Here is an 18,378-nt window from a genome sequence, read left to right as displayed (position 1 = left end):
ACTGCTTTTCTTCTTGTTCTTCAGAGGGTTTGGAATTTTAAGACTTGCTGTTTGGTATCACTCAAATTAAAGTCAAACTTGCAACATCATCTGGTTTGTCTATCAGAGCTCTATAACTGATGCAGCCATTGACCACAACATTTCCAACCTAGTCACAGCACACAAAATCTCTGGAAAGTTTTTGTTCAAGAAAAAGTGGGTGAAAGCATACCTGGAATCTAGCCCTGCTGTAGTCCTGAACTTCAGTCTAACAGGTTGAGGTTTTTGGTTATATATAGACCAAATGAGTAAAGTCCAGGCTTGACTCTTGAGTTACTTTCTCTTCTCAGGCTGTAGCTTACGATTTATGCTCTTCCTGTGGTTACGTTATCTGAACTGTGTCATGCTTTGTTTTGTGCTGATCTGGGCAAAAAATACGGGTTCTGTTGAGAGTTTTGAGTTCACTTGAAAACCTGAAGCGAAAACAGGCATGTAAACTAACACAAACTAGAAATAACCAAAGGCAAAATTCACAGCTTTTTTTTGCTTTAACAATGAAAATACATCTGTTTTCTTGGCTAACATTTATGGTCTTGCAGTTCTGCATTTTCTCAGCTTTACAAAACCAAACACTAAATTCCTACTGGTGCGGGAGGTCTCATTACCTCACTCAAAGGTTATTAATTTAGCTTATAGAAAAAACACTTAGTGTTTTGTTTTCTACCACATTCTTTCCAGAAGGAGAAGATTTGATTTCCAGGTAAATGAGCAAACCTTAGTCTTTAGTCGCAGTGTTTGAGAACCTGAGGACTGGCAGTCATCTTGCGTATTCTCTTCTAGGTGGTAACAGAGTAATTTGTATTTGGTCTAAAGGAAAGTGGTTGCCATTCGGAGTTCAACTACTTGTCTAAAACTCTTTTTAATTGAGGATTGAGACTGGTGTGTTAAACCCTCCACCAGAGCTATTTTGAAAAGTTCCTTTAGACAGTATTGGTAGAAATATATCCTCTAACATGACAAATCAGGAAATCCCAGATGCATTTCGTGACACACAAGATTTTACTAAAATTCAGTGGTGCAGCTTTTTTCTTGTCTCAAGCACACTGTTCTCTTGCATTGCACTGTGTAAAAACTCTACTTTTCCTATTAAATGAACATCATTTATATGTTGTGGCAATCTACATTATTTCAGTGAAGGAAGCAAAGTATTTTTGTAAGATAGCTTTATCTGTGCCCTTGAAATTTTATATTCCTTAGTCTTATACTGGCTGGTGCTGGTATGCCCTGGAGCCTGACACTTCGGTACTGTGGTGCCTTTGGAGATGGAGATAGCTTGGTTGGATTTGGCTGCCACATGGTGACTCTCAACGGCTGTTTTGTTAGACCAAAGGCAGTGTTTCATTTTGGAGTTGAATGGCATCCATGTCATATCAACAACAAAAAAAAGTTCTTTGATGCAAACCTGGCACAGTGAAATATAAGACCTGTGTGACCTAGCTAACTGTGTGACTGCTGATAAAAGAGCCGGGAGAGAGTGAGTAAAGCTGAAGGGAACGGAGTGCTGAGGGAATCTGATGTTAATCATATGGGTAGGACTGAAGAGCAGTGTGGTAGTTCTGCACACTCAGGCTGTTCCTGGAACATGGAGAGCCCTGTCTGTCTGAGCTGCATCACGCTGTGACAAAAGGAAAAACCCAGTGCACACAATGGGATTGAGCAGAGGAAGAAAATGCAAGTTGGAGACTAGAAATGGGGCAAGAAAAGCTACCCCTCTCCCTGTGATAAAGGAGGGACAAATTCAGCAAGAATCACCTGGAAGGAATAGGTAATTCAGATGGAAAAAGATTATTACTTGTTATGAATGTGCTCTGAGATGCTTGTTTGGGGAACTGAGGCATGAAGGTGACTTGTGTATGCAGTTTGCTTTCCTCTGTCCTCAACTTGTTAACAGCCAAACTGTGGAGCTGGTGAATCCCACTCAGCTCCAGAAGACCTTTTGGGGAGTGTTCATAGAATCATAGAATCACTCTCGGGCTCAAATTTAACTGTCCCAGGTGTCATATTTATACCATGGGCCCATCACTGAGAGAGCACATCCTCTGCTTTGGGCACAGAGGGCATCAGCTCTGAGGCAGCAGCCTTCAGTTGTCCTTGAGGTGTGTCAAGGACATCTGAGAGCCTGACTGTGCAATATCACTGCTGAGTTACCTTTCCAAGGCTGCTCTGTGTTTTACAAACTGTATCTCAGTTGTATTAAGAAAGTTTCATCTGAGCATCATTTTAAGAAACAGTTGTGGCCCTGTGGGTCTGAGTTATTTGTTAACTCTTGTTTCTCCATCTGTTGGATACCTGATTCCTCATCTCATATACATTGCAACTTGTTTCTTGCTGTCCTTTTCCAGCAGCAAGACCTTCCTCCTTCACTTGACATCTCCCACAATGTCCTTTTCTACACCAAGCATCCAACTGCCTCTTCATGAGGCTCTTCTCCAGGGAGTTCTCTTCTCTGCATTTATCCTGAAAATGTTGCAAGAAATTTGAGGAGAAATAGCTGGCTGCAGTTCTGCATCCTCAAAGTGTTGTTTACATTGGTGTTCACCTGTGGTGAGGGTTATTTTTGGTGTGTTTTACCCTTTTGCCTGCCATCCTTTCCTTTCCTCTGGACATTTCAGAGGATATCTAAATAGAAACAGTGGCTTCCAGCCTTTGTGAATGGGGAGGGAAATCACTCACAGCGCATTACCCTTGTGCTGAACTGCCAGGAGCTGGTAATGGCCAGGCTGTCTCAAATCTTCAGCACGTTGATATTAAAAGCAGCATTGTTTATATGGGAAATGTTATTTCTATTACAGTTTTGTGCTTAGTGCCAAACAAAATTTGACATTTAAGTATGTCCAAAAGGTTATTTAACAGTCTCTTACAAGGAAGCCTATAACAAAGTGTCCCATAACAGTTTGCATACCGTTCCTGAACACTTATGACAAATTTCTCGTTAACTTGCAAGAGAATTATTGCTTCTGTGTGTGAGGCCTTGTCAGGGTTTGTTTTGCTTTAATATTCCTTCAACTTCTTATTTTCATCAACACTACAAACCCACTGATGTGAAGTTTAACTGTGTGGAGGCATATGAATGATAACAGAGTGGAGGACAAGTATGTGAACTGCTCATCAGACCATTTTATTTTGGTCCTTTTTTGAAACTTTAAGGATGTTACGAGGACAGCAATTGCAGTGCTACTGCCAAGCTGTCAGGCGCAGGCTGCCCAAGTTGTTTTGTAACCTAGCTTGAAACCAGCTTTAAAAACAAGCCTGTTGCTTCATTCTCCTTCATTGATGTGCACAAAACAGCAAGAAGAACATGGTTAATTCTTAAGTAGTTTGTCCATCCATGTCTCTAAATCAGAAAGTGGGTTGTGTAATGCCAAAATGCAGCAAAGGAGAAAGAAATGTTAACTTACACATTGGAGACTCACACACCTGTATGTGTGCAAGTGGCCTTGCTTTATCACAATGGTGATTAAAAAAACCCAGTTATAAATACTAAATTTTATTCAAAGTTATCTTTGCAGAACTCTAAACTGTTTTAGAATTGTTTTTTATGCAGATTTGTGTTGCATCAGAGTCAAATAGTTGCTGGATTTGGGGGGATCTGTGTGTGTGTTTTTGGTTGGTTGGTTTTTTCTGTAGTAGCTATTATTTGTTAAATATGTAGTAGAAATAGGAGAGGTTCTTTGTTTTGGGCTTCTTACATAATCCACCCATGTGAGTAGCTCCTGTGAATCTTAAAACACTTTAATTTCCAGTTACACCAGTCATGGCAAGTCTCTCCAGTAGCACTGAAAAATGCTCTTTTCTGTTCTTGAAGCTAGAGAATTAAAGCATATTCTCTTTCTTAACAGAGGAAGAGTTTATGGTTCAGAAGAAATGGAGCTCTAGCAATAAATAAGCAATTCAAATCTGCTGGGAGTGATTGGTGATCAGTATAGCTGCATACACATCAGCTACCCTTGCAATGTTAGCTCCATCCTGTGTATTGCTAGCTTACAGACAGGCTGCTGAGGAGTTTTTCACTTCATATGTTAGGCATTAATGGAGTGAAACCAAAGTGGAATGTATAATCTGTGTTTATTTTACAATGCAAGAAAGAAGTATCTTGAGAACAGTGTTCTTGTGGATAAGGCTTTTAACTTAGCTGAAAAATCTCTCTAGTATGTTTTGCATCCTGCAGAATAGAAGCTGCATGAGTGATCAATGTTTTTCATGTAGATGACAATGATGCTATACAATGGGGTTTGATAGTGATCACCTGACATCCATAGCTGAGCAGTAGGTAGAAAGACAACTCCTAATGGACATTTACTGGCTGTCAGTCTGCAATCATTTCCCACCAAGAGTGCATTGTCCTGAAATATAATTGAAATAAAATAGGCACTGTGCTGCTGTAAATCTAAATAGCTTGAAAATAGTAGGCTAGGCTCCTCCAGCTTGCTGAGGACATTTTAATGGAAACATAAATACCATAATCATATGCTTTTTGCATGCATTTTGCCATTAAACAGAAAAAATGCTTATTTGAGAAGGGAGACCTCTATGAACTGGTTTCTTTTCTATCAGAAGTGGAATCAAGTTATGTCAAAGGAATATTTGGGACTGAATGTAACCCCACTTGCTTTAACTGTCATCTGTTCAGTGCAAAGAGGCGATACTCTGTTTTTAAGGCCAGGTCACATACTTTGCTTGCTGCTTTTCCAAAAAGCAGGGGAGAACATTTTATTAAGATGTTAACTTTTATTCACTCGGTAGTATCTTTGTGCTTGAATTGGCATGAAAGTAATGAATGCTGGAAACTGGAGAGAAACACTCTAATATAATAGAGGGATATGTTATAAAAGTGAAATAAGCAGACCCTATCTTTCTAGTGTGTGTAAAATAACTCTTAGCAATAGCTGAATGGGTCACAAAAGCTATGCAATACTATATTGCCATGCCTGGATAAATATTTGTTAAAAAAACAAGGTGCTTGTGCAGCTATATTAAACTTCTTTATTAGTAATGTTAGTCACAGGAATGTTCTTAAGTCTGTGGGATCATTTGTGCACAGCAATCTGAGCTTACTGCCAGGCCCAGCAGAGATGGAGATAGGAGCGATGCATCCTGTAAATGCTAGACTATTTCTTGTTGCTTACATTAAGAGATTTTTTGATGGTTCTCAGGGGTTGACTTGGACTGCTGTCATGAAGGGAAAGGCCACTGCACTGTAAACCATCTAATCAATGACATTTAAAACCTGCAGAGCTGTGCAGAAGGCTAACAACCTAGATTGAGTAAGATTATGAGTAAGCTCTTCCCTTGTACTTCCATTTACTTCTTTTTGCTGATGTGGAAGCATTCTCCTATGCCTGGATCCCTTGTTCTTCAGTTTATCACCCTCTGCCATCAGAGCCCTACAGATGACATACTACCAGGGGAAGGTAGAACTCATGTGGATGAATGGGCCGTGAATACTTGATTAGGCTAAAAGCATTTCAGAGCAGGGACCTCCTCCCTAAATAATCAGTGATGTTTGAGAAATTAATAATAATAGGTTTTAAATGCTTATCTTCCAGAGAGTGTCCCCCTTTACTGGCCTGGAAAATGGCACATATGCCATTATGGGATAATCAGACTTTCCAAGACAACCCGCTGGAGAGCAGTGGGTTAATGAACTATTTGCAGTGCTTTAACATATAAAACTGAAAATAATACTTGGAAATCATTGTGGTATTTTAACTCCTCTGTCTGTGATAACCCAGAGAAGGATTAGTTATAGCCTCTGTGAGACTCTTCATGGGGTTTAATTTTACTTCAGCACTAACACATTGGGTCTTTTTGTTCCTCTACCCTTCATCCTATAAGCCAGTAATCCTTGCCCCCAGGACTGCCTAAAAATTAGCTTGGTCCCTCATAGACTTGTGTATTTAGAACCCAATAGACACAATTAGAATTGCCATTTTATTATCTGAGGTTCCTTGTTTTCTTTTGTTCTTCCATCTTGATAGAATATAAGACAAGTTTTAATATAAATTCATGAGGATTTATGTAGGCTCCCTATTGTGAAAGTATGCAATTGCACTCCTGTGTTTGGGTTACCACTTTGGTGGAATAAATGGCAGACTTAAAGTGAACTCTATTCATCTCTCTCATTTTAATGACTTGAAAGTCCTGGGGTTTTTTGGTTGGGTTTTTTTTTTCCCTGAACAGATACCAAGCACTGATACTGTTGTGAGAACCATGTCTGTCACCATTTACCACAGCCACAGCCTCCCTGAGACCCCGGTGGGTTTGCTTCCTCTCCCCTCCAGTCAGCTTGCTGTGTAATCTGGAGTGTGACAGCTATTTGTTTGTTTTTACAAAAGCAGCCTGAGTTAGTACCTCTACAAAGGGCTGCAGTGGGAAAGTGCACAGAAAGATAAGAGAGAGGTGAACTTCCCACTCTGGGTTACAAAGGGTGCACAGGCAGAGCTGGAGGGAGTGCTGTGTGTTCACTGAATCCTGCCTCTCTTGCTTGATAAAACTAAATATAATATCAGAAGTTAGGTCTTTAACATAGAATAAAGGATGAAATGACAAATATTAATGAATTTGTTAGTCATGTTCTTCTCACACTGGAGGACCTTGAAGAGGTTTTTGTTCTGTTCTATTCTAACAAGTGGTAACTCCTTCACAGATGAGACAAACCATATTTAACTGCATTGTTTATCCTTATGGCCAGTCCTGGGTTTTTATGTGGCTTAAAAAGCATCCTGCTTACAGTCCAAGGGGTTTATCACTGGCAGAAGCAGTGAGGTCTAATTGTGTGGAGGAATCCTCTGCGGTATATTTTAAGAAGGAAAGTAACATCACTACCTCTTTGGGAGGTGGAAGCCAGTTCCTTCTAACATCTTGTAAACTCATTGAATGAGTGCTTAGGGAATGTGCCATACTGGCAACCCTGGAAAATGAGAAATTGCTGAAAGATCTCATTTCAGTTTGGTCTTGGCTGGAAAGCTGAAAACCACCCCAGCACTCAGAAACGGTGTATGTTACTGCAGCCTTACACTTCATAGCATATTGTTAATGAAGTGGTTTATAAGGTGTCTGAAATCTTGTTCCTTAAGGCTCAAACACTATGATGTGAGACATTAGAAGGTTTCTTGAATGACCTATTTGATATGATGATGTATTTCTGGGAAATGTTGTTCTAACATCAGGCTTACTTACTTGCCATGATTTTTTAAATTTAAAAATACGAGTGACATTTAAATAGCTTTGCAGCCTGATGCGTTCATAGAAATCCTTTCTATATGATGGATATATGATATACATGAAATATAGCCATGATGTAAAGACTGAGGGAATGGGGCTGTTTAGTCTTGAGAGGAGAAGGCTCAGAGGGGATCTTATCAACATCTATAAATATCTGAGGGGTGGGTGTTGAGATGAAGGTGCCAGGCTCTTTTGCATGGTGCCCAGTGACAGGACAAGGAACAATAGGTACAAGCTAGAACACAGGGGGTTCCACCTCAAGTGACAGAGCACTGGAACAGACTGCCCAGAGTGTTTGTGGTCTCCTTCTCTGGAGACTTTCAAAACCTGCCTGGATATGTTGCTGTACAGCCTGCCCTAGGTGACCCTGCTTCGGCAGGGAGGTCAGACTCAGTCTCTGGAGGTTCCTTCCAACCCCTACCCTTCTGTGATTCTGTGAAATGTTATTACAGTAAACAGATCACATATTTCTAATGGATTGGTAATTTCATCTGCCCAGAGTTTAGATGGTGATATAAGACTTAATTTAGGAAAGAAAAAGCAAAGGAGATTTTCCTTCTTTTAAATTTTTGTGTATAGTTCTGTATCAATAATGCATGGCACACCTGAGTTGCATCGCATTTGGTAACTGAATGTCTTCTTTGTGCCACAATTCAGTCTCCATTACAGCCTTCCCTCATTCCAAGGTTTCCCTTTAAAAGCAAGTGCAGTACGAACTGGGATGAAAAGAGAATGCAGCATTTCTACTACCAGCATTTTAAAAAGCAATTAGAATTTGTGCAACTTCAAGGGATTGAGAACTGACATCCTTCAGACTTTTAATTTCCACTTATCTTTGGGGAAATAAATTTACTTGCAGAAGATGGCAGTACCCACAGTAACAGGCCTTCCAGGTAGTAGGAGTGATTGTCCTAAGAGTGCTCTGACCTGACAAACAAAGGAGACAGAAAATAGTAGCATCAGTCTTTAATTCCTGAGACAGTTCATGGCTCATTAATAGCTGTAGCGTGTATTACTGGATATTGTATGCTGCAAAGGGAACAAGCAGAATCTGCCTGTCATTACCTTGTAATTGTGTTAGCAAATAAACTGTAAAAACAAAGATAGAAAAAGGAAATTGAAAGAGAAGGTTGAATAATGTGTTTGGTTTTGTACATCATCATGAACTGTGCTGTGTCTGTTTGCTTAAGATAAACTCTATATATATTTGCTAAAATGTGGTCAAATTAAAGCACCCCATTTCTGAGGATTGCTAAATGCCCATCAAGGAATGGAAAGATGCATTGAAGCTATTTTAATTAGCAAAGTGTGATTTAAAGGTTGCTAAAATCAAAAAGAGCCTATTCATTTTTCATCAATAATAATTTTCCTTAATATTTCATCAAAACCTGCTGATTTGGAGACCACCTTCTGGGCTTTGATTCATTATGACTGCAGACATAATTTAATTTCCCCCCCTTTCTTCCTTCTGTGATATGCTCTTTCATCTTTGAGACATTGTTAAGATATTTCTAACATTCACAGATTACTAATTGATCCAACTTTTTTCAAACTGTACTTAAGGCAGAGGCTTCTTTTCTGTGGAAGCAATTTTCCATGCATTTGCTTTTACTAAAGTTTTCTTCCACTCTCTGTATTTGATGAAGAATAATTTCACTAAAAATTCCAGGCAGTAATGGTTTTATATATGGCAAGGGAAGCAAAAATATTAGCGAGATGATAAATTAAGAGAGTTAGTACAATCAGTAAGATTGCACAGTCACTGAATTAGGCCTTTGTAACTCATCTAAAACTAACTTGGAGTTAAAACAGTGCTCTAAGTAACATGTTGGGGTTTTGTTTTGTCTAAGTCTTTGGGGGATCATGAAGGAAAGCAATTATGGGAATTTATGCAAAGGCATTTTGTGAAAGGGTGTACAATTAAAAGAAGTGATTCCTTTCACTTTGGTAGTGCTCTTCAGCTAAGTTTTGTCTACCTTATCATACTCTGGTAATTTCTAGTCCCAAAATGCATTTGTGTTACTATTTTAAGCTGAGATTCATAACCTGTTTCTTCTTGTAAGGTCTCCCTGTAGGGCAGTATCCAGGAAACCTCCCATTCAAGTACCGTGTTAAACAGCCAATGGTTGGTTATTTGGCTTCAGCAGAACATAGTGGACTGAAGCAGTCCAAGTGCTGTGGACTGTACCCTGTTCCTTTTCTATGGGTGGCTGGAGAAGAGTCACAATCTTTATTTTCATTTGCTTCTCTCTCACTCCTGAAAAGCCTTTCACACTCCATGGATGCGGGTGGTATCCATTCTCTGCACTCACTGTGATTTAGGGCAGAGCCATTTGTTTTTTCCTTTCCTGCTTCTAGCCATTTTCCACAGTCCAGTCTAATTACATTTTTTTTAAAAAGGAATGTCCTCTAAATCTTGCTTAGATGGTCAGAGCTAAGTTGTTGTTTGTCCTCTTAAGCCACATTCAACAGTTCATGCAGACTGAATTTCATTAGCTTTCATTAGTTGCGCTATTCAGATGTAGTTAAAATTGCTGCAGCTTAAGATGTTGGAATTTAAGAGGAAAATAGGTAAAACCAAGATAGCATTTAGTGTCAGGAATAATCCTACTTTATTTGAGCTCATGCTTATGTTTTTTATATTCCTACTGAGACTCAGATACCTCCATTTATGTAGCGTGCGATGTGTGAGCGTGTCCACGTTCAGCAGAGCAGACACACTGGCAAAGTGAGGTGCAGATGCATTAATGTCTTAACTGTGACAGGATTTTCATGTGTGCATGTTTATTTCTGCCTGTGTGCACTTATATTAAAAAAAAAAAAGCCCCACATCTCTAAAATTTCTCTGCTTCAGAGGAAGTGACCTCCAGAGCTCATCTAGTCCAACCTTATGCTCAGAGCAGTTTAGATTAGGACAGGCTGCTTCAGTGCTTCAGTTGTATCCTCCTCTGAGGAGGGAGGTTTCATTCAGCTCCCTGGGTGCCTGTTCCAGTGTTTGACCAGCTTCTTGCTATCTGAAGAAAAAAACAATAATGCAAAAGCAAAAAGAAAAGCCTTCTCATATCAGACTTTCCCACCCTATAGTTTGTATTCATTTTGTCTCATCCCATCACTGTGCAGCTCTGGTGCACATCACTTCGTATAAGATTTGGAATCTGAGAAAGACTAGCCTCCATTTTTTCAGGCATCAAAAGAAATTTGTAAAATAATAAGAAATGCCTTACCAAATCATACTTCATTTTTTGCATTGACCTTTTCCTGGAATCATTGCCAAAGTTGGCTTTTTTCCTAAATCACCTCTTGTATTTCAGGGTTACACTTGGGTATGTGGCTTGCTTCCCACTAATTATTTGGAATACATAACATTGTCTTTTTCTCCACTTCACTACCCAAAACATAAAGAAAAAGGTTGAGGATAAAGTATAAGTCTTCCTTCCTCTTGAAATTTAGGGAGCTGCCTTTTCTCTTTTATTTCATATGTTTGTCATTGTGCATACCACATACCCCCACCAAAAATCATGCATCATGCAACACCTTTAGGAAACAACTCAGACTTGTGTGCTGTTGGACTGGATATGCCCCTTCTACATAACTAGTTCTTGGATTTCAGTTTATCTCTTTCTGTGGGTGGAGAATTATGTTGCTCTCTTGCATGGGTAGGAATGCTAACATGTAGGACCTGCTGCTCTGACAGCTTCTGTTCTGCTGAAGGATTTTCAGTGTGTCTCTTTTACTGCAGAGGTTCTGCAGCTCATTTGCAATGTTTCCTGGACAGGAGAAATACCAGCTCAAAGAGAAATGATACTGTGTTGGCAGGACATTGTGAAACAGGCTTCCAAGCATTCCTGGAAGCCCTGCTGACCTGCGTTCATTCATGAACTAAAATTTGCAGGTGGCAAGTGCTGTGGCATTGCAGGAAAGGAGCCTCAGGAGAAGTGGATGCCTCCTGCAGAGCTGAAGGGCTGCACCGAAGGAGAGGGAGGGGGTAGTGAATCACCTCACCTGCAGAGATCAGGAATGTGGCAGGATGGTGAGTAGGGAGAGAAAGCTGCCTGCTGAGCTTGCTGTGACAAAGGATAGCAAACTATTCTCTCTCTGTAAAAAAAAACCCAACAAAACTCAACAACAAAACCACAAGACAAAATAAACAAAAAACCCCAACAAACCCACAAACCCAGAAACCATAAAATCCCAAACTCAAACAAGCACCCTCCTCATAAGCACAGATGAGGCAAAGGATGGTTTATACAGGATTATCTTTCATCTGGATAGTATATTTGCAAGGACCCTAAAGAACTTTGTTACCTTTCATGGGGACTTGTAGTCAATGTAAGGACCATTTCACAGCTGATCCCCACACCATTCCTTGCACTGACAAGCAGCCACCTGTGCAGTGAAACACTGCTGCTGTTTGACTGCATGTAAAGTGGGGCCAGAGAGTGGAGACAAGCCAGGAGAGTCTAAAAGGAGGAGAATTTAAGTAAAAAAACCATGAGCTGGAACATGGCCAGGACATTAAGGCTAACACCTGTACACTTGTGAGAAGTTCCAGGTGATGCTAGTCCAAAAAACATTTTCTACAGAGGTACAGAAAAGACATTGTTAGTCACTTGGTCTGATTCCCTCCAGACATGGAATTGGTTCCTGCTGTGGTTTATTCCACCACTGGTGAAGTGTGTATTCAGTCCCCATTTGAAGTGGAGTTTGTCTACCAGCTTTATGTGGAGAGATAACCTACTCTTCTTCTTTATGGCTCTTGTTTGAGAAGACAATTTCCTGGTATTTTTATTTTATCACCTGTGCGTTCTCTTGGATGTGCTAGGGCATAGGGCAGAAAGGCATAAAGGGTCTGAAATTCTTAATACCTATCTGAGAGTGTCCCTTGAGATTCTAAGGAAAGAGGAAAAATTATTTTATTACATATTCCACAGTCACAAAGCAGTAAATTAGCTGCTGTTGAGACCTCTGTAGTGGTGTTTACATTTCTGAAACATTCTAAGAAACAAACCCTTACCATCTTCATTTCCTTCTGTGTTCTGTGGGCTTAGTTTAATCATATTTTTTGTATTTCACCCTCTGAGTTCATTACTTCCATCTTCACTCAATTTATGTTGTCTGTGCAGAGCGCAGGAGTGTGATTTGAAGCAACTCAACAGTCACGTCCTTCTGTGTTCTGCCTGAGCTACTCAATTCTGCTCTTCACTGAGGAGATATGGAGAGCAGAGCTGCATCCTCCCTCCAGTCATACAAGAACTCTGAAAAGTATTTTTCAATTTATTTCTCAGTAAGATATGTATCTCATCTTAAAATCCCCCATACTTTTATCTGAAGATGGCTAGCTCTTGAATACCTATCTCTAGAAGGAGAAGAAATAGATTTTGTTTTGTGTTTGACCTTGGCTTTGGTGGGTATTTTTCATTTTTAAGGAACCCACAACATTTCCCAAAGTTGTGTACAGTCTGCCCTAATACTCCGTTATGCCCATCAGTGTTGCTTGAGCAGGTCTTCAGAGGAGGTGTGCAGGACATTGCATCTGTTTGCTCACATGAGGCTGGATGTAGGCATCTAGACAGAAAATTTCCTTTCCTACAGCTTGAGCTACGTCTTGGAAACTATGGCTGCAATTTTTGTATTTCCTACAGATGGGCACTGAAAACAACTTCTGTACCTGGCTTCAAACTAGAGAAGAGCAGATGTCGATTGGATGTTAGAAACAAGTTCTTTACCTGAGGGTAGTGGTCTCTTCTCCCAGGCAAGCAGCACCAGAACAAGGAGACACAGTCTCAAGCTGCGCCAGGGGAGGTTTAGACTCAAGGTGAGGAGGAAGTTCTTCACCGAGCGAGTCGTTCACCATTGGAATGTGCTGCCCAGGGAGGTGGTGGAGTCACCGTCCCTGGAGGTGTTCAAGAGGAGATTGGACGTGGCACTTGGTGCCATGGTCTAGTCATGGGGTCTGTGTTGATGGGTTGGACTTGATGATCCTCGAGGTCCTTTCCAACCTTAGTTATACTGTGATACTGTGGAACAAGTTGTCCAGGGAGGTGGTCGGGGCCATCCCTGGAGATATTCAAGATCAGGCTCCACAGGGCTCTGGGCAACCTGATCTAGTTGAGGATGCCTCTATTTATTGCAAGGGGGGATGGACTAGATGATCTTTGGAGATCCCTTCTATGATTCTGCATGCAGCTGTTGGTTATACAATCTCTACACATTTAATCTAGGAGGTTTAAGAACTGTTGGGTTTTATTGTTGTTGTTGCTATTCCTTTTTAAGGCTAATGGCATAGTGATCATTAATGTTTCACTGACTTTTATTATAAAAGAGAACAATATTGTAATATTAGAGGGAGATGTTGAAAGTTGCATGTGATTTTAAATCACTGTGGACCCAGACTAACAAATTGTGCTAGCAGAAAGAAAATAAAAGCAGCTAAGAGGACTCCACAATCACGTGAGCGAGGGAAAGCAATTTTATGTAGCAAATAAATAAGATATTAGGAAGGATGACATGAGGGAAGTGGTTGATGTGAGAGGAACTTGTCAAAATAGATGGAAATGAAAGTTAGAAGCATCAGGAGAGGACTCCAGAGTAAGAAAGAGATTGTGTGTCTGAGGCTCCCAGAGTGGGACTTGGAGATGACAAGGAGTGGGGATGAAAATAGTTATAGGGGGAAAAGAAAGGTAATTAGATTCATCTGCGTCAGTAAGCTCCTTGGCTATATTATAATTCACAGACAATTCACCAGAATACAACCAATTAAATTCTCTAACACTTTTTTTTCCCCTGTATGAGCTTTCCTCCAGGATTTACCTGAGATTAGGCAAAGACATCTGAGCTTGTTCATTCCCTCTCTGCAGCTTCAGCAGTGCTGCAAATACGACAACAAAGCCTTCACTGCTGTATCCTGTCATCTGAATTCTGCTGTTCTTCCCTTTGGTATCACATCAGAACAGTTTAAAGAGGCATGAAACAGCAGGAGCCGCAATGTAGGTGTTTAGGTTCTCACTGCTTGGTCACATTACTGTCTTGCTGTATCTGCAAGGGTGGTGCAAACTTGATTAAAAAAATTAATGATGAGAAACAAAGGGATGAGCAAAGAGAACAAAAGAAAAAAAGTGAAGAGAGCGTGGAAGAAGTTTATTGCATGCAAGTCATCCAATTATCCCTTAGAGCCCAAATTCCTTATATAATTGCCTGAGTTGATCCTTCAGGACTGAACAGATTAAATGAAATAGCAGGGCTGGTGGAAAGCAGCCTGTGGGAGGCATTTTGTGAACAGGCTTGCATGAACAGCAGAATAGAGTTTCTATTTGCTTCTGTTTGTCTGGCCCGTCTGTTATCAAAAGAGTAGCAACGGATGAAAAATATGAGGGCTTTTGATTAGAAAATGGTCCCCTCGGCTCGGCCTTGAGGCACTTGGAGGTGCTGGAAAACATATCCTCATGCTTTTTGTGCTGTGCTAGTCTGTATGGTGTATCTCTCCCTGGGATCATAAACTCTCACTTTACACTATATTAAGTTCAGTTGAAAAACTGATGGAAAAGAAAAACTTCTTTAAAATATCTCACTGCAAAATCACTGGAGAATGTCAGGACTGAGTTGGCATTAAAAGGAGAGCAAGCTGCAGCCCTCACCGTTGGCTCACAGCAATTGCATGTGCTGAACTCACAACAGGGGAGAGAAGGCGGTCAAGCTTAATGTACCTTAAAGGACTTCTGTTTAATACATTTCTCTGCACATGCACCAGGTAAGGAAGAGTCCTGTCTCATAGTCAAGTTTCTCATCCTGCCATACAAAATATCTCCTGCATTTATCCCGTTCTAGACAACATCAATGCATCTGCCCCCCACCAAAATTAGAGGGAGAAACTATTAGGAAGGGGCAGAAAACAAGACTCTTCTGTAAGAGAGGGGAAAGCAGAAAAAACCCAGTCTTGTTTCCTGTTGACCAAGCGCTTCACTTTTGCCCATTACACTGCCCTGTGAAGGAGGACTTTCAGAACAGACATCCTCAAGCAGCGGTGCTATCTTATTTGTGTAATGCCATGGAGTGTGGTGCAGCACTTTGTAGAGTTTATAATAAGATCAGGTCATCTCCCATAAAAATCTTGCAGTTGTTATGTGAAATGTTAGGATAGAAGGCAGCATTAGAAGGAAAAGACGCTACAGAGATGTTAGGTGGTTCATTTGGATGTCCTCAGGTGACATCCAGCTAAGAAATTAATTTCCTGAGAGAAACCTGCAGCAGAATGGAAACATTATTTGAATTAGAAAGAGCTTAACAGGGAGGACAGAATAAAAAATACTTTCTAAGCAGTCCAAAACCTGACTTACACCTACTTACACTTTCCCTGCTTAAACCTCATGTTTCAGTTAAGAATTATAGTTTTTTCAATTCCTACTCAGTTATTCCATCGAAACCTTTTTCAAGCCTGCTTTGTGGTGAACACTGAAGTGATTCATGCAGTCATATCATTCTGACTGAATAATTGATGCATTTTGACAGGTTCAGTGTACAATAGATTACATTTCCTTCTCAATATATATATGATGATTAACATAACTAGGTCTTACATGTGCTTATCAAGGGGAGAAAGTGCCCCAAAGAGAATATGAACCAAACTTTGGTACTGGATTTAGTTTGATAGCATTTAAGGTAGCTATGATGGTTTATGGATGACAAGAAAACTTGATGAAATGTAGAGAATTCAAAGAAATACCACTGACATGTTCAGATCCAAAATCCTCTTTATAAGCTGCTGGTTGATGATTGAATACCTCTGAAGTCATGGAATCATAGAATGGCTTTGGTTGGAAGGGACGTCTCCAGCCTTCCTGTAGGATCCTCTCAGGTGTTGGAAGGCAACTCTAGGGTTCCCACAGGAGTCTTTTCTTCTCTAGGCTGAACAACCCCAGCTTCCTCAGCCTGTCCTCATAGCAAAAGTGCTCCAGCCCTTGGATCATCCTTGTGGTCCTCCTCTGGACTTGCTCCAACAAGCTCAGTGTCCTTATGCTGGGGGCATCAGAACCAAATGCAATATCGAAGGTGGTGGTCTCACAAGAACAAAGGGGAAATACTCTGATTTAAGGTGATTCCATTGAACCTAAATCTGTTGAGATATGTCCTAGCCAAAGCCACAGAGGTTCCACACAAAAAAAATAAAAATTCAAAGGTTTAAAAGGGAGCTAAATCATGCCTGAATTAGAAAGGCAAGCTCTCTCTATAGTCAAGGGAGAGAACTAGTATTCTCAGGGGGGCAGTTCAGGGCATCCAAGTGAGATAACTTTAGACAGAGTTGTAAATGCTCCTTACCCATACATATATTAATCCTGCCCTGAGGTCATTTAGTTGGTAAATTGATACAAACTCATTAAGTCCAAATTCAGCCAAGCTTATTCTCTGCGCATTGTGCAAGTGGAAGTCCACTCATGAAGGCTTGGCCATCTGTAGCTCTCCAGGGATTGTCTATTTTGCTTGTATGATGTTGTATACCCCTGTTGTCATAGTGAGTGAGCATCATTTTTGCATCTAGCCTTACAGTATCAGAATGAGGTGTGGAAATGCTGAGATTCTCATGCAATGGAGGCACTGCTTTATATAGACAATATATGATAGATTGGGGGAGACATTGTTCAGAGAATAATTTGAAACAGCATATAAGAATTCTGATAGCTCAGCAACTGTAATATTAGTGAAGAAGTCATGGTATAATGTAAATGCAATAAGAGATTATTTTCAGATTTGTAATGGAATCTTTCTCAGTTGATTTTTACAGTTGGCTCTGTAACATTTTAGATGTTTTATTTTGTCAATGCCAGTGTAACAAAGGACTTAACATGAGAGAAATGCAAATAGACTTTGTTTTACTTCATGTGTAATAATTACTAATGGAAAATTGGTTCCTAAATGATTTTCAAAAGGATACAAATCTCAAGAGTTGATCTTTGCTGCTGTTAAACTCTGAGAGCCACCCTGATATGAAGCAATGGGTTTCTCAAAAGCAAGAAATTATCTGTTCTCCCTATTACTGTTGCATGGGTGAAAGCATTAGATTTACAGTAGAAATTAAAAAGGCTTTTTTTTTGTCTAATAATGAAGATGAAACACTGGAAGTAGATTGCCCATAGAGGCTATGGATTTCTCCAGCATTAGAAATCTTTCTGGTCAGGTGAAGCAGGCATAAGCAGGTATAGCTGATTCTCCTCAGACCAGAAGTCTTTCAAGTCCCTTACAATTCCACTCTACAGAATTCATCAAGCATTTTTGTGCTGATTGTTATCATAGAATCACAGAATGGTTTAGGCTGGAAGTGACCTTAGAGATCATCTACTCCAATGTGTCTACCACAGGCAAGGGACACCTCTCAACTCAGCTGCTCAAGGCCTCATCCAGCCTGGCCTTGAACACCCCCAGGAGGAGGAAGCCACAACTTCCCTGGGTACCCTATTATATGGTATTTTATAAACTCCCTGATGGAAAATTACTGACCTGACTTTTATTATTATTTGTAAGTTGGGTTTGTTTTTTTTTTCTGCTAATCATGTAGGATTAGGTGATTTTTATTTTATTTTTTAGGAATATTTGTCCCAGTGAAATTGTTTTTGTTTCATGCTAAGATATTTGCATACTCAGTTTTGGAGAATGTTCTGCTAGGGCTAAGAGGAAAGGAAAAGACAAGGAGAACTGTTAGAGGTGATAGCATTTATTGCAAGAACTCCTGGTACTAAGTACTTCAAAATGGTGTAAATTATCTTGCACTTAACATAAACTCAATATGTTATAGGAAGTTGCAACTTCAGAGCTAATTCCCTGAAAATTCATAGAGAAGTAAGTGCCAGCGAAGCAAATGTTTAGTTTTTGTACGCCTGAAAAATAAAAGCTGTAACCACTATGTTTAAACTGCTGTTACACTAAACATTCTAAAATAACTCTATTGCTTTGGATTCTTCAAGAAACACCTCATTATTACTGCAGTGGTCTTCAGAGTGCTTTTAATCAGAAAATTATGTAAATGAGTAGACTGGTTGGCAGCTAATAGACTTCAAGCTTTGGATGAATTATTTTGTGCTTGTACAAGTAATAGACATTAAATCTGGGCATTTCATCATCAAACTT

The 18,378-nt window shown here is 40.0% G+C and overlaps 1 protein-coding gene across 14 annotated transcripts in view; it reads left to right on the top strand.

Annotated features, from left to right (window-relative positions):
* PARD3 (par-3 family cell polarity regulator) overlaps nucleotides 1-18,378 on the top strand; it is a 437,461-nt gene that overhangs the window by 336,787 nt on the left and 82,296 nt on the right. The window lies entirely within an intron of this gene.

The sequence above is a fragment of the Melanerpes formicivorus genome, unplaced genomic scaffold (genome assembly GCF_026170545.1).
Source record: "Melanerpes formicivorus ecotype bairdi unplaced genomic scaffold, bMelFor1.0.p_v2 SCAF_13, whole genome shotgun sequence".
Classification (NCBI taxonomy): domain Eukaryota; kingdom Metazoa; phylum Chordata; class Aves; order Piciformes; family Picidae; genus Melanerpes; species Melanerpes formicivorus.
This window is presented reverse-complemented; position numbering and strand designations above follow the sequence as displayed.